We start from the raw sequence: 24,615 nt of genomic DNA, 5'->3' as shown, positions 1-24,615 counted from the left end.
AATGGGCAGACACAGGCTGTGGCCTCTTCAAAACCAGATATAATAGAGAAATGGTGACAGGCTCTTCATAATTCTTCAACAGTAGATAAAAGGATCAGAAGGTAACTTCTGATTAAATTCTTCATATTTGAAAAAAGAGTGATTGTACAAGGAAATAAAAATATCTGATAACAGATCTTTATGAGGGAGAGCAGGTACAGAGCACTGTCTTTCATAAGACAAATTTATTAGTGGGAAAAAATGATCCACATTCCTTCTCTATAATTGCGTTTATGCTGTGCTGAATGTCTTGTGGACTGTTGAATTCTTGCACTTCTCAGACCAAAAAGGAGGCATCAGTATTGATTGCAGCAGTGTTAAAAGTTAATGCCTGTGAATTACTGTGCTGGGCACACAGACCACCAAAAATGTATTAACTAAGAGTTGACCTGAGTTTCTAACTCGGGTACTTTTTGTTTCTGTGAGTCCATCTCTGCAGTGAGGTGATATCTTTTACTCCAAGTAGTAACTAATTTTTAACATCATAAGAGTGTTAATGGGTTTCCTGTTTGTGTAGGAGTGAGGATAAAAAGAAATGTAAAGTATTTGTTTACTGATGGGAATGGTGTAAGTTTCTACAATAGATAGCCCAGCTGAAAAATAATTAAAAACCTAGTCATACTAGAGCCCTGGCATTTCTGGTATGTGATAGGCAGACAAAAATGAGAATGAAATTCAGGATGAAAGAAATGAAAAGCTGATCACTGTCACACAGACAAATGCTTTCCTGTATTAGTATTTGTTACAGCTATGGCAGTACCCAAGAAATATCAGGACAGTTACAGTGCTCTGCCTTTTGGTTTGGTTGCCGTTTAGAAGCTGCTTCCCACTGAGATGAAAGGAGATTCCAGGAAATAGTTCCTCCTCTCCCTCTCTGGCAGGAAAGGCATTCTCTCAAAAGTTCCAGGTGGAACAAGGTAAGCGGAACAGAGGCAAGGGGTGAACGTGAAGGTTTTAGGCCTGCTGTAGAAAGAGAGATGGTGGTAGCAGCAGACACAGCAAGAAGATAAATAAAGCAAATATGTAGACTGAAAAGCGGGATCAGCCATATACGTGGTTGAAAATGAGGTGACAGAGGAGGGGTCAAAATTTGATTTCACAACTGCTGATGCTAATTGAAGAAGAGAAATTGAAAAGTATTTAATTTTGGGTATTTTACTTGCCAGCCTTAATGACTGTTGTGAATGATAGGACATAGCACTGACTATTGCCACTTGGCGGCAGCAAACAATATAAAAATCTTGCTTTAAAAAAAATCAGCTGTCAGATTGAGCTGATGTCTGCAGGCCTCTGTGTATAGTTCTGTGTACATCTATGTTAACGATTGTTTCTGCCACACGGTTTCTGCTTCTGTTCCTGTGGTATTTGGGTTAGTGTTTTACATGTCTTACGATTCCTTGGATACTACTTTGACAAGTCTCTGTTCCTAAATCATGCATTGTACCAACAGATTTATTTCATTAGCTGTGACTTCTCCTGAAGTAGCAGTCAGAAGTGGAGTCTGTTTCTCATGCTGAAGGTGTTGCTGTGTGGCACTGTTAGTGCTGTGAGTCGTGTTACAGCGTTGGCAAAAGCTTTATTATGGGTCAGCATAAAAAATGGTAGTTGTGTGGTAAGGGCCACAAATGAAAGAGTATAGTAAAAAGAATAGTGAACGTTATTACTGCAGCTGCTGATTGTAAAAAGCAAAAGGAAACAGCCTTGCTTCTGTAGCAGCTATACCTTGTAGTTGGCTTTGTATTCTGTGGATTTAACTGAAAACTTGATGCCGTAAGACTTAATTTTTACTGTTTATTTCATTGTTACCTGTTTAATGCATTTCCATTATAACCTATGAGGGCAGGCATGTCAGTGAACATTTTAATTCTTGCTCTGTCTGCTTCTGTAAATACCTGTAGATTTGAAACTAGCATTCTAGAAGTCTTTGTCCATTATATGTACTCAGTATTTTTCATCTGCATCTTGCCAGAATTAATAAGGTACTTACAGCATGAAGGTGGAGTGTAGAATAGGACCTGTTCTTGGCTCTCCCATGTTGCACTACTGTTTCCTCCACTGACAGAAATCTTTTTACTTCTTGCTTGACTTTGGGTCTTGCATAATTTAGTAATTAAGAGTATTTTGTGATCTTGGAAAGAGGTTCTCATAGAAATGCAAAGAGTTGTCTTTATCAGCAGCAGCCTTGGCTGGATTTGAGCCAATGGTCAAGGGATTTGAGCTTTTGGAAGCTAGAATGCTTCTACAGATTATCTTTAGGGATTTCCTTGTAAATGGAATGCCAGCATGTGTAGTTATCTATTCTGTGTAGAGTCTCATCAAGCTGCACACACTTAATCTTTACTTGCATGGTCCCTGATTCTTGTTGTAAAGTGGGCCTCAGTTTTAACTTTTGCTCTCAGGAAGAAGGGGCTATTATAACAAATTCTAATCCTTTTGCAATTCCACAATCACTAAAGCCTATAAATTGCCTGCCAAACCAACCAAGTGATCTTTTCCTGGGCTGAGGGAAAGGGGATAGTGTAAAACGCAGGTGCCAGCATTTGCTGGGGAAGAACTGGTACATTATCAACTAATCCGCCTTCTGCTATTTCTGATTTCCTACCCAACAGCTGCAACATTGAATGAGAGCTTCTGCATTTGGGAAGAATTAGAAAGCCTGGTAATGCAGGGTCTCTATTACAAATACAACAACTCACAGACAGGGAGGAGATTTTTTTGCTGCTGGTGTAGAATTTGGAGTGCTAGGCATTTTATAGCCTGGAAAAATTGTAATTTTCAGCTGTTGTTATGGAGTAGTCAATGAAGAAGAAATGCCATAGTTTCTGCTAGGTTTCTCTCAGAGCCTGATGTAATTGCATGCATGTGCTATTATTTTTTTAAATGTACCACTTTGAGGTTAAAGCATATGCAGTTTTTGTTAAAACTTTGGGGTTTTTTGTTGACTGGTGCTTGCAGGTAGTTCTAGTCCTTCTGAAATATCTTTGTCTCTGTAGTGACAGCTCCTGCATCAAATAAAAATGTTCAGAATAAGTTGCGCCTTGATAGAAAATGGAAACATTGTGTTTAAATTATTTTATTATCAGTGCTTGGTTTAGGAGTACGCGTTGGTAATTTTTTGTCCTTGTCAAATAGTTTGTGACTTGAGGATCAACATACCTATTCTGCTAAATGTCATAAAGGAAAATGTCCCCCCAAATAGCACAGGAGACTAAAGTAGGTGTTGTAGAGCATCAGTGAAAGCTGCTACAGCAAACGGACTTGATGGCATATCTCTGCAGCCCAGTGGCAGCAAATGCAGCAGTGGAAAGAGTAACTCAATCATATTGGCTTGCTCAGTACAGTGCTAATCGCTGTCTGCAGTGAAATAGGAAATTCTGACTATTTTCATCAACGTGATGTGTTACAATTCAAGCCACAAAATTATGAAAGCTAAGTAAGACTTCCTTAAGCATAGTCAGGAGAATAAAGATGACATGTAGTTTCAATTTGAGAAGTGCAGGCTCATTGCTCTTTCCAGAGAAAGTCAGTTGAGCGGAGACAGTTTTGTAGGCTTTCCCTAATTTTAGTTGTAGGTGACATTGTCTTTTCAATGAAAGCCATTGCCAGTGCACAACTCATCTTGTCAATTCAGCATTCCCTTCTCAAGTATAAGGACACATCAGTACCTGTGTGGCTGCATATAGAAAATTAAGTCTTGTGACATTTATGTGCCAAGATGGGAAGACCTAAAAAGAGGACTAGGGAGCTTGGCATGGCATTTTTGGGTACCGGGTTGCCAAGGAAGCATATTGTATTGAAACAGTTGCCTGGGAAACATTTAAAAATACACTGAATGGAAAAGCATATGTGATGTGCCCACAAGTGTTCTGTGTGAATGAAATGCCATGGCTGATGATGGCACCAAGAGGCTGTTACTATTACATGTAAAGATGCTGCAAGTGATGTAGTGTTATTTTTTTTCCCATTTGTGTGTTTTTCTTCCCATACCCTCTTTGTAGAAAGTGCACAGAAGGAAAATTGTTTTGCTCTTGGCTGATGGATTAAATTAAATTTAGAAAGCTGTACATGTGGTCAGCAGCAGCTAGAGATGGTAAAAGCGATTTGGCTTCATTTAGGCAACCTAAACCAATTGACAAGAAACCTGCACAATTCCTCCTCAAAAATAACAACACTGCTGAAACTCTTATAGGATAAAGATAAATGGTTTTCTGAGCATGAGCACTTTAATTTGTGCTAAAATGATATTTGGAGGCTCTGATGTCATTGCAATAGGACTTAGATGTAAACATCATATAAAACGCAAAGAGTTTATGATCAAAGCAGGTTGGACAGTGTATATGAAAAAGTGACCTAATTTTTTGTTTGGGGTACTGAAATAGAGGGAGATAACAGAAGAAAGTTTCAGAAGATAGCCCAGCTGCTCTAGTTTTCTTCAGATGATACTCAATTATTGAGAGATGGTACTGACAAAAAAGAATGACAGAGGAAGGAAACAACTAGCAACTGTAATCTGTGATATCCTACCTTGGACAAAGAGGCTCACTGGCTAGTGATTTCCAGGTATTAAAATGTATCTTTCCTTCACTAAGAATGAATGGCAGGTGTCAGGCTGGTTCAGATTATAATCTCCCTGCCTAATCCTCCTTTGGCAATTTAGAAAAAAATATCCTACTCTTGCTTTGCTAGAGCCTTAAGAAGCCTATTTGGGAGCCAGCAGATTTCACTTGGTCCAGCCTTTATGTGGTGCAGATTGAGACAGTAAATCTTTTGGGAGAGAGACATAGCGGAGAGTTCAGTTGACTAAGGAGGAAGGTTTAGAGACCTTTTTGTTAGTATTAGCTCTGCAAAGATAAGTTGCCTTGTAGGAAGAAGGCGCCAGGGACTCAGCTTCTTGAAAATGGTGCCTGTTGGAAGCTGTAAAGTTGCTGTTTATTTGGTAATGTGTGTGCTTTTCCCCAGTGAGGAAGCATTTTGACTGACTCTGACTTCTCTGTCATTTTGGCCAGCGAGGGGATGCTTTCTCGCTGGCTATCTAATTTGGGCACAACCTGCTCAAGGATCTGAGTTGGTCCAACAATTGTGTTGGAAAACTGTGGATCAGGTGAAGTCTTCTGTGTGTCAGTCAAGTCCAAGATCACTCATCATTTTTCTGGCCCAGTGTGTGTTTGGTTAAATCAAGTCCTGATGTTTCTAGGCCCCGGGGTTAGTGTAAGAGAGGCGGAGAGGCTCTGCCTTTCATCTTCCCCCCACAATTTTGCAATATGACTGAAAACTGTTGGAGAGAATGTTTTAGATCTCAAACAAAGATTAGGTTTGATGGCATGAAGCCGTGGGTTCTGTGGCCCAGCCTAGAATTCTGCTGAGGGAGTTGTATAATCTCCCCATACTTTAAAGTATTTTGGCTCTGAATTTAGGATCAAATATGGATGAGGTTTTCGTACTTCTTGCTGTTTTTTTTCTTTTTTATTTGAAGCGTGCCTCACAGGATTACAGCCTTCAGCAGTCGGAGTTTCTCCTGTTTGTATCATTCTTTCATTTGCAGTGAGCATACTAAAGGGCTCCACACAAAAAAAAGAGGAAAAAAAAAAAAAAGAGAGAAATCCATAACTAGTATAACTAATAGCAGTAGTAATGACAGAAGATCACCTGCCCTGTTTATGGGCATGAAACCACGAAAGAGTGGAGCAAAATTACCAACACTAGTTAATGTGGTGTGATGTTATCCATAACTAGAATGGTGTATAAAATCAACTTAAAATATCGTGTAATTCAACAGATGGGTATTTATTTATGGCTTCAGCAAATGTGGATAGTAGGTTTAGTTAGTTTTGCAACTTTTTGTAAGGACTAGCTACTGTTTTAGAAAGAAAATCTAGTAAACCCTAAGGTATAATCAGAGCTGTGGAAGCAAGTATAAATCTTTTCACTGAGAAGGGTGTATTTAAGTTGCAATCTAGTGATGTAATAATTTTATTGCAGAATAATTCTGCAATAATATTGCAGAATATTACAGAAATATGCAGTATGTCCCTACTACCTTTCTGAAATTACTTCCTTTTTCATATTCATTCTCCCTGTACCTGTCATTAGTGCTTAACTTGATAAAAGAAATAAAAAAATGAGACTACCATAGAAGGCCTGACAGTAAAATATGGTAGAGCTATAGTTTCTTTTGTTTTCTATATGTCATTTATTTAATTGTATCAGACATAGGCTGAGGTTTGTTTATTTATGTTGTCTTATACCCACTGACCTGAAACTATCCTGTGACACTATCAGTGTGAAAGGTCATTCTGCCAGGGATAAATCTAGTTATGTCAGAACTGCAACACCTAGTTAGAGATATTAAAGTGGGTGTTTGCCTGCCTTTGCTGTTGCTTTGCAGCTCCCAGCATCTGTAAATCAAATCCATTTAGACTACTTCAAGGAAAAAAAAAAAAGCTGATGCCTTCCTGCCACATGTAAACAGTACTGCTATCAAATGGTAACTTCATGCTACTCTTCCTTTCATGAGTGAATTTAAAATTAGGCTGCTTTTTGAAGTGTTTTCCCCAGCTGACCTCTCCTGTTCCCCAAATCCACTTTGCCGTTCCTTCGGTTCATCTGTGTTGCTCTCATAGAAATTTGATTGCTCCCTTTTAATCAGTGGAAAGTACTCTGAAGGAGATGCGTAGTGGCTGAAACAACATGTTGTGGTGCTGTTTTAGGACAGGATGTTTAGTTAGCTAAAGTTGCTACTCTGTTTTGTACCACAGACCGGTTCCATTATTAGCCTGTTTTTTATTAGTATTTCCCGCCACCCTGGAATTGGATGTTTTAACAGAAGATTGTGAGGAAAAGTAGCAGCTTCACAAGCTGCTGTGGCTGTTCTGTACCCTGCATAAAATGAGTTAGCTTCTATCTGGGTTCCACTGGGCAAGAGTCAACATCACAAAGAGCTCCAAAGAAATTGGCACTGTTAAACCTTAGTGTCAAAGGAAGAGAGGAGTCCAGGTGAAGCTGTTGGGCCTAATTGGATTGGCTGGACATTATGAGATATGATCTATGACCAGTGCAGCTTTGTAGCAGGAATGTCAAATATAGATGTGTTTAAGTGATAGCTGCCTCATATTCCATCTAAAACCAAATGAGATTTAGAGGAGCCTGCTTGATGTAGTCTGCTGTATAAGGTTCAGAAGACAGGAGTGATCATCAGGAAATTGTCATCAGTTCTTTTGGGAGTGGGGTTTGTTCTTTGTGATTAAAGAGAAACTAGAATGGACATCCCCATTTGGTAGTCATGTTATTTCGTAATGGATGGTTGTTTTTCTGAAGAGTTTATCTCTTCAGTAATGATTTAATTTAGGGATTAATTCAGGGAGTTCATACTGCCTCTAGTGTGATGCAATAAGTCAGAACACTTAATTGCAGTGGTCCTTCCTGGCCTTTAAGTAGCCCTTTCTTATCTTATTTCCTACTTATACCTGTTTCTGGTATAAACACAAACATTAAGGATATTGCTTGAGATATTGCAAGGCCTGGGAACTGAACTCTGGCCTGTTGTTCACTGGGTCTTTGCATAGGCATAAGGCTAATCTTCCTTTCAAGCAGTGTTTTACTCCCAAGGGCTTTCATCACAGTGTTTTTCATCAGCTTTGAATTCACTAGAAAAAAAGAAAAAGATCATTCTTAAAGTCTTTGCCTAATAGCTCGTGTCTTCCAGAGTACTGATAAACACGAGCGCAAACACACCATCTCCTCTGCCCCAAAGACGTGCTCTGGCTTTGGTACCACACTTTTAATGACAAACATTCACCTAGTTTACCATATGCATTCTTTTATCTTAGCTGTTCTCTGTGCATGTTAGGAGATTTATTTCTACTCATAATGTATTTCATGTGTGTTAGTTGTAAATATTGTGCTCATAAATCAGCCTGGACCATCCACCCCCAAGGATGGAGACAGCTTACAATAGGTCTGTCTGCTTCAGATTGTGAGACTGTACTAGTTCTCTGGTTTTTCCATTGCTTAGCTCTGTTAGTGGCGTGTTGCCAGTCTCCTGTCTCACATTAACAGGAATATTATATATTACTGAATTTAAAGTGTTTTTCCTTCAGGACTAGAAGAATGTGATGGAGCATGCATCTGGCAGCGTGACATTATTCCTATGGTGTGCAGTGTGCCCTCCACGTGGAGAATCACCATCGTGATTTCTGCTGCAATCATCTAGGTATGAAGAGTTGTACTGTGTGCACTGAGGTAGGTTTTGGACCAGGTTGGGGGACACATTATGTCAGGGATTCCATGCGTATATACATATTGTGTAATGAAAACCTGATTAATCTCCCTTCCCTTCACCAAATTCTCTAAATTAAATACCACAGAAGTAGCAAGTCTGGATCATAATCCCAGAACTCTTTTTTTTTTTTTTTTTTTTTTTTTTTCATTCCTCAGCTCCATCTGTGTTCACACCTACTGACCTCACTCTTCTCAGCTGGGACATGGAAATTTGTTTTACTTCCCTCATAAGATGTTTTTGGAGAATTTATCAGTTCATAAAGTATATGCACGAGGACATGCCAATACTACAGAAATAGGTTTCAAACTGGCCCCAAACTAGCACTGTTACTGCTCACTGCCAGGTAGTTTCATTTGGATTCCTCGGTTTGTCCTCTTGTTAGAAAGCTTGTTTGCTTGGCGGGAACTTGTGTTTTCTGCAGTTGTCCTGTTAATTATTTCCTTTTTTACTGTTTTTAAGGATCTTGTGCTCTCAAAATTCCATGTTTGCATGAAACAGTACATTAAATTGCATGGTCTAAAGCAATCAATACTCTGTAAGATTCCGATATTTTAATTGGCTTGGTTTTGGAAGTCTGAAACAGGCTGAGCTGCATGGCTAAGCTAAACTGAGTCTATCATACCAAAAATACTCTGAAGGAATGTATTTCTTCATGGTAGTACAGCTGAAAACACCACATTTACTGTGATTAGTGCATATCACACTTGTGCCTATGCTTCCTGTCTTTATTTATATGTACTTTATAAGTATCTTTCTAGGTATCTGATTCTCGGAGACCATGTTAAACCGGTGTCTTCCATTGTTTGTTCTGGTCTAATAAGCTCTTGATTTGCCTTGCACAGCACATCCCAAAACTATAAACCTAAGTAAAAATGGAAGTTCCCTAGAACAATCTGTGACCCAGAGCATATGTTGCATTTCAGGAGAGCTGGAAAGGACAATGGTGTCATCACCTGAGGGGAAACAAAAATCAGAAAGAAACAAGGAGGGGAAATTTTGGCGCTTATTTTTAGACTCCGTGGGTGAGTATTATTTTCAGCTTTGTCTGTATTAATTTCTGCAGAACACTGTGTTAACATGTAATTAGGCTGCCTACGAACGGAGTATTGTACTTTCTAGCTAAGGCTGAAGCAATCAGTCACTATCAGTCCCTGGAGACTCAAATCTACCCATTTTTACCAGGATAAGGTAGCAGCCAAAGACATGACTACGGACAGTGTAGATATGTCCAAGACCTCTACAAACTAGCTAGTTGAGAAATAAACCTTACACATGTATTATACTGGATGAGTTCAGAAACATTTGTCCATGACGCTGGGTCAGTCCTCCATGCAGCTGAAGATATTCTGTCACTGGATTTAATGTGAGTTAGTTTAAAGCTAACTTTTGATACATGGAGCTGTTCTCATACTTGTGATTGCATACCTTTTGCATTTACCTTCTGCCTTTAGCACAAGACTACATGCTCGTAGGTTTCCTTGAAGAACATGCTGCTTGTTAATCAGCACTTTATTGTCTCAGTATGCTTAAAATAAGCATTTTGTCACATTCAAGAAGAAGAAACTTTATTGGTTTGCATTCTGGCACCATGCTTCATGTTGTCAAGTGCTGTCATTTGGCTTCTTTCTGTAACTTATTTACAGAGAGGGGGAGCTTGAGATTGAAACATTCTGGTAACAATTTTCACCAGATACATATTGTATGTGTTTTAGAAGTATTTCTAATCTTAGAAAGAACAAGAGACAGAATGGGTAATAGTCTGTTCTGGTGTGCTGGAGAGGTCTAGCCTTTGGTTGCTGTATAGGACAGGGAAAAAGCTAAAATTCCCGCTGTACAGTGAATACGGTGAGCGTAAGGAAAGAAGATAGCATCTTACCAAAGGATCTTCTGGTTTCCTTTATAAACAGCTAAGAAGCAGCTTTACCACATCCGTCACTCAGTATTAAGCAAAGGACCTTTGAGAGGACAATAGATGTTAGGCCTACCAAAATTCTCTTTGACTGCCTTAGAACGTGTCTGTAGTCTAAGTAGCAGTACAAACTAATACTGCATTAAAGCCAGATGGTTCTAGTTAGTCTGCGGTGTTGTCTTTTAATTTGATGTGGAGGCAGAAAAGTACAATAGAGTCTGAGCTTTGCTTTGAGAAACCTGCTTTTGTCACTAGTCCTGAAGCTGTCCTTTTGACTAACTCCATGTGAGTCATTTCATCTCTGCATCACTCCCATACTTTGCAAACTCATCTGCAGAGGGACCGCTTTCTGGCTATGTTGTACCTTACACAATAAAGACCAGGTCTCCTTTGACATGATTAGATATCGCTGTCATTAAATTTAATAATTTACATAAATTTATGGTCAGAATATTCTAAATAAGGATCAAGTGCAAAGCCTGTATTATAAATGAAGCATTAGAAAAGGCAGGAGAGGAGGCCTGATTTTTGCCTTCGTGTAGATAGGAGGAGCTAAACTCTGAAGAGATAAATGAATAGTTCACAAACCAGTCTGCAGAACCATAAAGTATTAATTCCTGAGTTCCAATAATATGTGAAGTGTTTTGAGGCCTGACTGTGGCAAAATAGCACAGAAGTTTGAGAAGAATCGAGTTGAACAATAGATCTCCTCTGCAGAGGACCATGTGTAGCTTTTGGAAAAGACTTTTGTAAGGCTGTTCAATCAGCTTAGGTTCTTGGGTAGTTGTTAATAGATACAGTTAGAGTCTTGATTAAATGCTACATATAATAGCATTTAATTTTGGCTATATATTTTTTAGCCTGTCACAGAACACATCCCATTGCAGCTTCTTTAAGGGAAAAAAAAAATAACCAAACCCCAAACCCAAAAACAAACCAAAGAAAGCGTTCTTGGGGCAGATGTACACAAAATACATGCATGAGTTTCTTGTCTTGGAAAATGCAGCAGATTGTAGGTAATCATGATCTCTCGTATTAGAAAAGAAAGCTCTGAGAATTTAACAAAATGCTAATCAGAATTATTCTTGTTTCCAACGGGCTTTGGGTTATTTATTGAGTTTTATTGTGCAGCAGCTTTTTCCGAAAATTGTGAGGGCCAGGAACATACAATTAAGTCTTGTTTTGAATCACGCAACTGAAAACAAAGTCTAGAAAAAAGAAGTTATTTGGATTACAAAATGTCAAACATATTGATATAATTATCCTTAAAAGGAGATACTGTAGGAAATAGGATGGATTAAGTTATTACGAGCATTCGTGGAGTAAAAACACTATTAAAGCATTACAAGAGTCATACAACCAGTGAACCAAAAGTGCAAAAACAACGCTTTGGAAATGAATATTTTCCCAAGAAAACTTTCCAGTAAGAACCTGGGAAACTGCACTTATGGGTAAAAAAAAGTCACATTCCAACTTTAAAGAGACAGCGCTTCTGGAGAATTTACACACTCAGAAAGCACCCTATCTCCTTAAAAACTACAAAAAAAAAAGAAGTTTAAGGACTTAATATAGGTTTGTTTGGGTTTTTTCACCAGTGTATGCCTGTTATTCTCTTCGTGTGTTTTTCCATGTGGATGGTAAAAGTAGATGGGACAATTTCACAATTGCTTCCATTTCTTTTTCTGACTCCTGTGTACTTGTGGAATTACTGCTAGTGGAAAAATAAGAATAAAATCACTGCAGGGAACAGAGTGCACAGCATGTTTTATTGACATGTTAACGTGTATGTTGGTAACCCTTCTCCTACCCTGGCTGGTGTAAGCTTGCTTTTGGTGAGCGCTGGTGTGCTTTGCTAACAGGCTGCTTTGCTAATGAAATGAGAAACTTTAACTGCTGTTTCAAATCCAGTATGTGCTGGTAGCAACTTCATGGTTGTTTTCTATAGGGTTATTTTAAAGTCACCCATAAATAAACAGTTACACAGTCTTAGATGTGTTCCAGCCTAAATGACAAATCCAATTGGTCTTAATTGGTTTTCTTGGTAGTTCTCAGAGAGAATCTTGACTAGTTAGTCTTAATATCATTCATTCCTTTGACTTCTGCTGGTGGTTCTTGGAAGTTTCTCAAGGCATTGTTGATTGAAACATACTGTTGAAATAGCATAAGAGTGAAATCCCACCCTCTTGCTGACAGAACTGGACCTTTTGTGTAGACAAAGGACTTAAGTCTCCAGGGCTGTCACGTCTGATATCCTTCACTGGTAACAAATGAACAGGAAAAAAAGAGAGCACGGAAGCAGACTCTTCCTGCTTCAGCTCCCTTTCTGTATGGAAGTACAGACTTGATCTTATAACAAGTACCAGGAAGTACAAATACATACATATATACATATATTTTTATTTTTTTATTTTATTTTATTTAACTGTGTACTGCTGGATATAAAGATGAGAGTGTGGAAGGATTCAGAAACGATGGGATGTTTGTATGGCCAGCAAGAACACCCAGATTTGTTACAGTAATGATCTTTAAAACAAAGTATAGCAACATCAGAGAGGAAACCAGAGAACCTTTTTAACTCTTGGTGGGACTTCTTTTTTGGATTGGTGCCTCTTGAAGTGGCTTAAATTTTTCCGTGAAGCATCTAGTCATGGCCAATGTCAGGAAAAGGAGAGTGGACACTGTACGTGGTATGTTCCAGCACTTCCTGTGCTGACAATATCACCAACAACATTCAATGTCAAGACACAAAGGCTTGGTCCCAAAATTACTATGGATCAGAGAAATAAGGGTGGGGGGGAGGGGGAAAAAGGATGTAAGGCCTGATTTAAGAAAGACTTGAAAAACTGCCATTCCTGGGGGAGTGCTGGCAGTGCTCTCCTATCAGCGGGAGGGAGTTCTAACCATTCTGACCCAGCAGTGCCCATCCTCCTCCTGCCTTTTTTCTTTACCTTTTCTTTTCCTTTTTTTTTTTTTCTTTTGGCTTAGTTAACTGTACAGATTACTCAGTTTTCCTGTGTAGAAGCTCAAACAGAGGAAATAATCTAATCCCTGGATTTCTAAATTCAAGCAGCTTTGAAATCAGTAATAGTTTTGAAGCAAGAACAATGATCTTTCTGGTAGTGGGTGGCATAAAGAGACTTTTTTCCATTTGAGGCTTTTTCTTTTAAAGGTATTTGATTTACATTGATTTAACTTGGTGTGGGAATTGAAAGTCTGACTGTAAAACTTCCTGTTCTGAGTTGTGGCTTGAGTGAGTTGCTGGGTGAATGTGTTTTACCATTCTTGTATCCTCTGTCTTGCGTAATGATCCTTGATTCTGATGAGTTTCCATCGCATGCGTGGGCTCAGTGAGGCAGCGCACTCATGACTGGTTAAAAGCACAGGAAATCTGTGCTTCTATCCAGACCTCCTCTGGTTTTGAGAGAATGACTTCATTTCTTTCTTTTGCCCGTTTGTCAGTACAGAGTAACTTTTGTAAGTGCTTTGAAACCCTAACGGTGGACTTGTTGAAATCCTTAGGTGGAGGTTATGCACTGTATTTTACCAGGTGCTTCTTTACTGAGCTGGTAAATAACCTCAGTACTTGGAAGTGGCAATGTTCTACCTTGCCTTCCATTCTCAGAACCCACTTCATTATTCTTTCAGTAAATTGATACTTTTCCTGTTTCCAGTGCTTCAAAGTTTTTCGTGCAATGTTGTAAGGCGTTTCTGACAGTTCACACCTAGTCCTCCACTTTGAGCTATGACACATCAAGCAGGTTGGCACCAGAGGTTTCCCTTGAGTTAAAGCACATGAGAAACTGTTCTGTCTTTTCTGACTGTGCAGAGATAGCCTTTAAGTTAAAGCAGCATCTACAGATGTTTCCCCTCTTCTTATTACTTGTGTCAACAGGAAATGGCCAGTATTATGCATAGTGGCTCCCAAACTTTAAACTTGTGCAAGCAGTACAGAAAGAAACCAGAGGCTACAGGTATGCTGGTAAAGTACCAGTATAAGGAAAGGATTCTGAGCTCTGGAACTTCATTGTCTATGGATGAGAGCTTTTGCATGGTTTTAGCTGGGCCAACAGCACTTCCCCTGTTTCTGATTGCAGTTCAAGAGCTGTTGTGAGCCAAAGTCTGCTCATACAAAACATTCTGCATTCAGCCATCCTGTTTTAGAGGTGGGTAACTTGAAGTTGTAGACATACATTGTGGCCACATGGCATGAAACACTCCCACAGAACAAGCTTGGACTTGTTGAAATTAGTAATACAGATCTATGTACAGTATCTGGAATACAGGCGGAAAATAGATAATTTATGTTGATTGTATAATCCCATTAATGACAAATCGTGTATTGAAGCCCATGTCCTAAGTATTTCTAGATAATTCTTTTTAATATTAAACAGATTAGCTATTTACATTGAAATTAACAGTTACTACTTCTTTATGTTTTAGGTACTTTTCTCTCTTCCCTGAGCCAATTAACATAAACTAGAGGTCAGAGCAGCTCTTCATGATGAAGGTGTGCTGTTTTTATCTCTGACTCATTTCTCATGAACAAAATAAAGTAGGAAAGAGTCTTTGAATCTTTTTAGTGGAATGAAAAGGATTAAAAAAATTATTTATGTGCTTGAGCGTATGCTGTGTCCAAGGTTCTCTTTTTGAAGAAAGTTTTCAGAATCTTACCAATTACATTGGTCTTCTGCACCTCAGATTTCTAATGAGGATATCTGGGAGCACTTACTATAGAGCATTGGCTACATGATCTCCTCTGCTGAGATGCAGAGCCCTTTGTGCTCAGCCTGATGACACAAATCCTAAGCATAACTTTGGGTGAGCTGTCTTTTGTGGGCTGATTTGTGTTCAGTTTAGCAGTTCCTTGGAGTTAGTTGACCAGCAGCCCTGTGCCAGTGTTGTGTTTCTAGAGACTGTACAGTCAGAGAATGTTGTATCTGACCAGTCAGTACAATTTTGCTCCTTAGATCCCCTTCCATTGCTCTGTGAAATATTTGCAGAACCTGTATTTCATGACTGGCGCAGTTACTGATTCATCTCCTGTACTGTTTATCCCATTTAAGGATCATGTTATTTTTTCAGAGATGACCTCCCTTGCTCACAAACCACAGCCAGTTTGGGTTTATTTCCCTCCCTATCCCCTCCCCCTGGCATGCTAATAGTGATTCTAACTGGCTGTTAACTTCTACTCTACTGCAGTTGTCACTGAGCCTTTCCAAGTTAAACATTGCAAATGAAAATCAGAATCTGCCTGGCACTGTCTGCAGTTGGAGGTGCAGTCAGCACTTTAGGAGGTGATGGTCATTACCAAATGTCAGCTTTGGAGAGATTCAGCAGATGGGAATGCTCTGGTTTAGATTATCTGCCCATGTGTTTGTTTAGACAGACTCAGGGACACTTCAAATGTCTCTGGAAGCCAGCATTCCAGTGCACTGCAATGCAGAGCACTGGAGAAGAAGGGAAACATGGAGGTAGATGGAAGTGTTTGTAGTGTACGTGAAGGTGCTTTCAAATAAGATTTTGAAATTTCACAAACAGTGCATGTTCCTGTTTGCTTGATGTGTGTGGCAGCAAAATCCATTGAGAAAATCTGGCCTGATACCAGTGCAAAGAAACTCAACTCCTCAACCACCTCTGGAAACAAGGTGATCAGATCTTCTAGTTACTCAGTTACTGATAGATGCCTGTGGGAACAAAGTGTCAGGAATAGTAGCTGAAACTTATTAGAAGCCATTTTTTTCCTTGCTTTTCCTAGAGCTAAAATAAAATGAGAACAGGATCTATGGCCTGGCATATCTCCAGAGGAGTATTAGGGATGTTATTAATCCAATTATATAAGGAAAAACATTGGGTAATGGGCAAAAATGGCAAAGCGTCTATGTGACCTTGTTGACTTTTTCTAGGTCCTAGTTTTTGCTGCTGAGTGAGAAGAGTCTTTCTTCACAGAGGCAATTTAAATGGGTAGCTCCTTTTGGTGATGGGTATGAGTGAAATAAAAGCATAGTGCAAAACTTGCACTACCTTGCTTAAGGTAATTGTCTCTGTGTGAGAAGACTAAACTTGGCATTTCTGTATCTCACTAAGCTTTCTTTTTAGGCTTAAACAGAGGAAAGACTTCAAACCTAATTTCTCATCTTAATGTGCAGATTATATTCTGAATCTTGCAGGATCGTAACTTTTTGTATAAAGTTTTTCAACTGTTTTCTGTTGATAAAAGTCTTAGCTGGGCATCAAGAGATGGACTAAGAAATTGCTGACTTAAATCTTGTAATCTTCCTGTACTGCATTCCCATAAGGGAGTCATGGATAAGTGTAACTCTGTACAAGTTAATGTTCTCATCCTTGAATCCCATTCAGTGGCTCAGCCATTGGATCTGATGGAAGTTTTGGGCACCTGGCACATTACAGGATTCAGATTTTTATATAGGCTTTAAATTCATGGCAGATTGTCAGTGTAGAGTTCAAATTTATAAACTTAGTGCTGTTACTCTGAATTTGAGTATGTTGTATTCTGAGAACAAACCAAACTGGAAACTTCAGTGACATCTTTTGGAAGGACTGAACTTTCAGGATCCGGATTAGAAAAAAGCATCAGGACCAAACATGATCTATAGCATCAAGGACTTTCTTTAGTATTGCCAGCTAAGAATGGGAGTGGAGTTTGTGATAGCCCAGAGCGTATGTTCTTAACTTCTGAGCAAATATGCTGTCCATACCACTGCTGAGATAAAGGCTTGTCTTGATGTTACAGATAACTAACTATACAGACAAAGGGATAAAATTAAGACAAATTAGTTGAAAATCGAGAATTAGACAAAAGGAAAAAATACATACAGATGGTTAGAAGCACCTAAAATCTGGTGTGGTGCAATGACTGCTAAGTCAGCAAGCAATTTTTTATGAATGAGAAATCCATTAAGGAAGGGAAACCAGTTAAAACTTGCCCTAGAGCAGTTGTGACTTCTACAGGTCTTTGGGTTTTTTGGTTTTGGTTTGGTTGTTTTGGTTTTTTTTGTTGTTCATAAACACCTCTGTCTCCTGCAAAAATACTTATGAAGATACTTTTTAATATGGTTTGCTAAGTTTTGTTGCTTGACTTCATTGTTCCTGCAAATCAGCAAATGAATTCCATTTGCAGTTCAGGTTTTTTTTTTTTTGGTTTTTTTTTTTTTTTTTTTATTACAGGGAATGCCTATGCCAGATTGCTGTTCCTATCTTTACCTTTAAACCTCACACACCATAGGAACTCTGTCTTGCAGGAATACACAGCTGTGGCAAAGTGTAATGGGCATGTGGAAAGATCTCAGAGGGCCAGACTACGATGCATATTTTGCTAGTGCTGATCCATTAAGTAACTTCAGACATATGTTGAATAGCGCTTTTATCTCACATTTAATTGTTAAATACAATCATTGGAGTTGTTAGATGTATGTCACAGCCCTTTTGTCTCAACTTCACATGACAATCATTCTATTCATTTCACTCTAGCTATACTATAGCTGATTTATACCAAATGTGGCAGGTAAGACTCTCATAGAGTGATTATAGTCAAATCATTCCAGTTTGATGCCAACGTAAGATGAAACTGGGTCTTTGAGGTCAGATTTTTCCCTAGAGTAGGGAAGAGGAAGAAGAGAAGGTGTTCTCCTTACTAAGGCAGTTGGTGGGGTTTTTGCTTGCTTGTTTATGCAGAAGTTTGTGACTTGTTAATATTCCACACTGTAGAGAGGAGGCTGGTGGTGTTGCAAAGTACATAAAGAAAATAAGCCTGGAGTAGAAAAAGTCTAAAAATCAGAGGACGCTACAGAGCTGGTGAGAAAATGAGAGGTGACATGAGAACAAGAAGGAAAGGGGAAGGTTATGTCATTAGAGACTGGAATTCAATGTTTTGATGAAACTCCATGGATACAGGAAGGAGGAGGGCGGGTAAAAATAGCTAAATGAAAATGGTATGAGTTCCAAGAATTCAACTCTCTGAAAAGAAAGAAATATATGTTCATGCTTAAAAACAGGCAGAAAAAGTTATGTGGTTTTATGAAGCATTGGAAAGAAGGAGAAAAGAAAGGGGCAAAAATTGCTGACTGCAATTTCTGGAGGTTTTTTTCCTCCTCCAATCAAAACTTAAAATTTTCTGTTATTATCCACATTTCATCCAAATCCTCAGTGGCTTCATTCCCCAGAGAGAAGACTTTTTCAGTAAAGTCATCTCATCAGAAGACCTTGGACACTGGTCAAATCTGAGGGGTTTTATGGAGGGCTGAGCACATGCAAATGCTTACAGATACAGAATTCTCTCCTTCCCTGGCTGGTACAGAACACTGCTTGCTGATCATTGTAGGAGAAAATGGCCATAATGCATACAATAGTTTACTTTGAGGACCTAAATTTGCCCAAAGCCAGCAAGCAATTAGACTGAAGTCTCTGGTTTTTTGTACTGAATTGTACATGCTCACATCCCCCTCACAGAGATTCACAGCTTATCTGTAACACACAAAGCTCTTACTGCAAGAAAAAGGAAGAAAATCAACCAATTTACTTGGGTTTTGTTTTTGTTAATTTCTGAGCAGATGGTAACATACCACAATGGAAGTTTTATAAAAATTTCCATCTTTTAACTGAGTGCAGGCCTGAAGTTTTTCCCTGGTGAAAAGGCAGAGCATGAGTCACTGAGCGCGCTCTGCGCTATCTGCATGGGATTTCACTCTCTATTCACAAGACTCAGAAAGCTGTTCCATTACAGTAACTGCTTTTTCCCCCCCAAACCCCTATCTGGGCAAATGGCCAATTCCATCATCTGAGGCTCAGCACTAGGAACAAGGAAGGTAGAGTCTGAGGAGGGGATGTAATGCACAGACAAGGGGAGAGGCATGACTCCAAAGTCCAAGAGCAGGAGTCCATCTCTAAAGCTTCAACAACTGTCGAAAGAAGTGGCCTGAGTTATGATTTCTCTAGTCTGAATTCACTAATTGAAAAGTTATGGCCTGGTTTTAAAGTGAGGGGTTATATTGCCTGCAGAGGGTTCAGCACCTACTGCATCTTGGCCCTAAATTATTGCTATGGAGATCAAGAGTCTAAACATTATCTTTGTTTGGACTGGATTTGAAATGTAGTACCGATTGCTTGGGACAAATAAGGCCCGAACATGCTGAATGTGATTTTCTGCAGGTCTACTGATTTAATAAAGTCACAGACTGGTTTGGGTTGGAAGGGACCTTAAAGCTCATCCAGTTCCAACCCCCTGCCGGGGACAGGGACACCTTCCACTAGAGCAGGTTGCTCCAAGCCCCTGTGTCCAACCTGGCCTTGAACACTGCCAGGGATGGGGCAGCCACAGCTTCTCTGGGCACCCTGTGCCAGCGCCTCAACATCCTCACAGGGAAGAGCTTCTGCCTCAGAGCTCATCTCAATCTCCCCTCTGGCAGGTTAAAGCCAGTCCTGTCCCTACAGGCCCTTGTCCAAAGCCTCTCTCCAGGTTTCTTGTAGCCCCTTCAGGCACTGGGAGCTGCTCTAAGGTCTCCCCTTAAGGAGCCTTCTCTTCTCCAGGCTGAACCAGCCCAACTCTCTCAGCCTGTCTCCAGAGCAGAGCTGCTCCAGCCCTTGCAGCATCTCTGGGGCCTCCTCTGGACTTGCTGAAGCAGCTCCAACCCCTCTTGTGTTGGGGGCCCCAGGGCTGGATGCAGTACAAGCTTTGACCTTGGAGAGCTAGAGCAGTTCAAGCTCTCCAGTGTATAGTACTGTTCAGCTTAGTGAAGTTATAGAACTTTGCTGCGGGGTGGGGTGGAGTGTGGAATATAAATGGATTTTTACATTAAGGCTTCCAGACATTTGTAAAATCCTGTGGTTCTCTCTAGGGCCCTGGCTGCAGTCTCTGGTGCCTAGTCCTCAACACAAAGCATCTTCGTGAAGAGCCTGGTGCTCATCAGTTGGGTCATTTTGCTGTTTCTTGTACTGGTCTCTAACACATGTAGATCAGAATTACCTTGGAGAAATCAAATCAGGGTCTGAAATCTGCAGTTTGGAATTTCCTTTGTGTCATGTCAAGGTGGTATCTACACCCATTTGGGAATGGAGATGTGAAAAGGGCATGAGATGTATTGCTCCTCAGTTGATTACATTAATGGTCGTGTTAGAAATGCAGAAAGATCGATGGATGGATATATCAGTTCCCAAGTTCTCTGTCATTCAGGAAAAGATTAGATAGTCTATGTGATATTTAGTGATATTTACTGACACCTAGAAGAGAGGTGAATGGCATCTTGTTGGATGGCAAGGACAATATAGAACACAATTTCCCCTAAAGAAATAGCTCACATACCTTATATAATGAATGAGCTCATTTTGCCTGTGTTTGCCAGAAACAATAAAAGTTAGAAAATGTCCCAGTAATTAAAATAAAGTGTTACCCAGATTTATGGTGAGAAATGTGAAATGTCAGGCAATTGAGTGCGGCTCCGCACTCACAAATAAGCTTCACATTCATTAGAACAGGTTGCATTCATTACTAAGAACAGTGTGGGTCCAGCGCTAGCCCCAGAAGGCAATGAATGGTTTTGCCTGCACAAGGAAAGCAAGCAGAGGGGAGGGAAAGGTGCCAGCTGGCGTGTCAGCCCATGGATTGTGGGTCCTAATGGTAATGCTGCAGTGTGCACAGTACAGACATGATCATTGCTTCAAGATGGGCTTTAGGTTACATGATGGATAGTAGGAAGAAGAGAGAGAGAGTACCATTCTCAGGCCTGACACATGCAGAAAATAAACCCAGAGAAATTTTTGAAGGGTGCAGTTAAAGAAGGGGAATCTAAGCAAGGCCAGCGTTTCCTGTAGCCCTTTTCACAGTCACTGGTTTAATACAAATGCTGTACCTATTCATGGTATAGAAGTTAGGAATATGAGTTTATCACTTGCTTGAACCCTAATTATTCCAGAGACCATTTTTTTTTTCGGTCAGAGGGCCACATAAGACAAGTGAAGTGGGTCTAATTTATCTAACTACTGTGCATATGGACATGGGGAATACTGAAATTGGAGGACTGTTGGAAACAGGAGCAAAACTCCCTGACAGTCTGGTGTAAGCTCATCTGAGCAGTACCCATGCAATTATGCTGAAACACTACATTGCCTTTCTGCTCTGTACAGCTACAAGAGGGTAGGCTGCAGAAATGTCCTTCTGCTGTGAGGCGGTGGTTGGGATATTGAGAACATGCTGCCTTAAAATTACTTGTTAGTTTCTGCACTCCTCTTTTTGCACATAGTTAATTAAATTTGAAGAAACTTGACAATGCTTTATGTAAAAACTAGTCTGACAATTGAAGCTGTCTAGAAACTAAAATGTTGAGTGTCTATTCCTGAAAAAGAGAACAGGGCAATGGTAAGTCACAGACACGTCAGTGAGTACGAGTCTGGTGGAAGACTTTCTCCGTCTGATTCTACCAGACTGAAGGTGTTTGAAGTGTCCGATTCATAAACCATGTTGTCTGGCCCATGGGAGCATGAAAGAAGTCTTACAGACAAACAAACAAACTCCCAAACCTATTATCTTTTAGTGCTGGATTCTCTTTTCAAATAAATTACGCTTGGGAATAGTTCTAGGAATACCAGTGGAGTTTTGTTACCAAAAAAAAAAATAGTCATGAAGTTAAAGCAGTTGATTTTAACTTGGTAAAAGATTTGGATCCAGATGAAGATCTGCAGGGTGGCCTTAAGCCAGCTGTATATCCACTCTGTTCCTCAGTTCCACATCTGTAAAATGACAGTATGAATTTGTTTCTTTTTCATTACATGCTGGTAAGAAAAATCTCATAATGCTAATGAGGTGTGCATGTGCTTTAGTCACAGGTTCATTCAGAAAGCCACAAGTAGAATATATATGAGATCATCCCATAAAAATTTGCGAGAAAGGAGAAGAAATTCCAGATTTTTAGGACAGCATGTTCCGAATTACTGAAGTGATGTTGCAAGCACTTATCTCCATGGAGTGCTCTGTGTGTTATTTATAGGAGAAACAGGCCTTCAAAATAAATTGCAGGTTCACATGTCAGACCAGCAGATAGAGGATCACTTTACAACAAGCAGTAGATATCATGAGTTTCAAGCAGACCATGGGGCTCATTCCCCACCACGATTTTGCATTTTAAACTCTTGTAAAGTATCTACCAAAGAACATGGGAAAAGAGATTAGAATCAGAAGCCTTAGTTATAAGCCAACCAGCACATAATAAGGTCTTAGCGTCCTTCTAGTAAAGGTGCGCTTAAGCTTATCAATATTATTTGCAAAATGTGGATACCGTGATGATGGGAAATGATCTCAAAGACGGAAGATATTACAGAAAAGATACATGCATTCCCTGGAGTCTGAGAGAGGCTATTGAGGAAGGGAATGTTTGGCCTTCCAGTTGCACATGGGTTTCAGGTAAAATGGAAATGAGGCATTATTAACCATACCCTCATGCAAGCTGATACATGCTGGTTGTAGAGCCCAGCTCTGTTACCCTTTTACTCACCACAGCAGCTGCAGAAGATCAAATCAGTATTCCCACAGCTTCTCTGCATGATAGAGTGTGTGTGGGAGGGCAAGGGAAGGGAGTTAACCCACTTCGTTTTGGTGAAGCTCAAAGCTGAGGTTTTGCTAATCAGTAACTCCTGTAGTGCAAGGCTGGCACACTCATTTCCTTTGATACTGATTGCTTTGGGACACACTAGACAGCTGTAAGCCTTGAGCTAGGGGAGACACTTTGCTTAAGTCTTTGGTTTAACTTTGTCTTAAATGTATTGATTTTTTCTTCCTAGAATGGTTGTAGTGGCTGTTTGGTTACAGCCTGTGTAAGAGTCGTGCAAGAAGGAAATGCTGAGGGTGGACAGAGCAAACAGTTCCATTGCTCTTTTTACAGGGACAAGGCTTTGGCTTTCTGTGCTTCTCCCTTTCTCTGCTGGATGTGTATGCTAGGCCTTGTTTGCTTATTGCTGGATATGCTGGGAAATGAAAGATTCTGTGCTAATATAAATGACAAAAAGTCTGTGCAGCCCTAAGGACTGTTCTGTAAGCTCCTTTGGGAACCCCAGGAGTTCCAGCTTGTATTCCCCTCTCTGGCTCTGCCTTTTCCCGTAAATTAATTTTTTATTGGCGGTATCGTGTCTTTTTTTGTTTAATGAGGTGTTTGGCAGCGTCCACTGGGGCATGTAGGTGCAAGGTGGGTGGGTGGGAGGGGCAGCCCTGAGCAACATACCAGGAGCTTGGGATGAAAAGACTGTAGAAGATGGAGAGTTCTTTCGTGTGCTTCAGCAGCCCCTTACCTCCTGTATCCCCTGGATGCCTCATGATTTCTTGCATTTAAAAGTGAATTTTAGGTGTGAGAGCAAGTCATGTTTTAAGCAGGTCATATGTTCATTACATATGTTAATCATGGCTGTATGCCCATCAGTCAAACTCTGTGACAATTCAACCCAGTTCTAAAGTTTGCTACAGTCAGCTTTTGTTCTGAAGAGCCTGCTGAATTGTGTTAGTGTGATAGCTGCTTTGCTGGCCAGCATGAGGGACCTGTGGAGCAAAAACCGTCCACTGCTGTAACCTGAGCTTAAAGGCCAAGTCTCATCCTAGGTGACTATCATCTCAGGATCAGGAATAGAGGGGAATAAGAGATGTCTATTGATCAAGAGGTTCTGTACTTTGGAAAGAAGTAAAGGATACAGAAGGAGATAGGCTACAGAGCTGAGCTGGACAGGAACTGAGCATTGTGAATGAGGTTAAGAAAATAATGATGACTTCTGAATTCATGGGGTTCTCTTCTGAATGGTGGTGGAAGCTGCTATAAACATGGTAAAATATAATCAGTTAGCTGAACCAAACCCATGAAATACTGCATAGCAAGCTGCCACCACTGAAAAGATGAGATATTAAACCAATATGTTCAGCAGAGAAAGGAGAGGCAAGACCCTGGAGAGGAGCAGTGTTCTAGAGAGAGGTTGCTTTAACATCTATGCCCAGGTCATGGATGCTAAAAGGGAAGAAGATAAGATCTCTTCTGGTTTACATATGCCTGCTTTGTGCATGTGCCTTGGAGTACATTTCCAGCATTCCCAAATTCTGTCACAGAGATTTTTTTCTTCGGTTTATTCCTTGGACTTGAGTTTCTCTCAAAGTGAGGAAGATTGTATGTGGCACAGTCAGGCTGGCTCTGCCTTCCAGGAGGTGAAGGCCAGCCCTGTAGCTCCTTAGCCTCAGTTGTTCAAAAGTTCAATACAACTTGGGTATTTTCATTGAAACCACACAAGGTGGCTGGATTGGGAATAACCTGTGAAAGGGGAGCTCTGCTTTTTTGTCCTCACTCTGGACTTGCTTTCTTAGTCTTCCTGTGATTTGGATCCCACAAGGCTTTCAAGCTGCCAACGGTAG

General features: G+C 40.1%; 1 long non-coding RNA gene across 2 annotated transcripts; it reads left to right on the top strand.

The window, feature by feature from the left end:
- The first annotated feature begins 792 nt into the window (after positions 1–792).
- On the top strand, positions 793–22,763 carry LOC115617547. 2 transcript variants are annotated; one of them, XR_003994630.1, is made up of 4 exons: positions 793–956; positions 8,142–8,277; positions 9,241–9,339; positions 22,754–22,763. It is a non-coding gene; the product is annotated as an uncharacterized LOC115617547 (long non-coding RNA). The 2 variants fall into 2 exon arrangements; XR_003994629.1 differs by lacking the exon at positions 22,754–22,763 and adding an exon at positions 9,961–11,123.
- The last annotated feature ends 1,852 nt before the right edge of the window (positions 22,764–24,615 follow it).

The sequence above is a fragment of the Strigops habroptila genome, chromosome 16 (assembly GCF_004027225.2).
Source record: "Strigops habroptila isolate Jane chromosome 16, bStrHab1.2.pri, whole genome shotgun sequence".
Taxonomy (NCBI): Eukaryota; Metazoa; Chordata; class Aves; order Psittaciformes; family Psittacidae; genus Strigops; species Strigops habroptila.
Note: the sequence above shows the minus strand (reverse complement) of the source record. Positions and strands in the feature narration are given on the sequence as shown.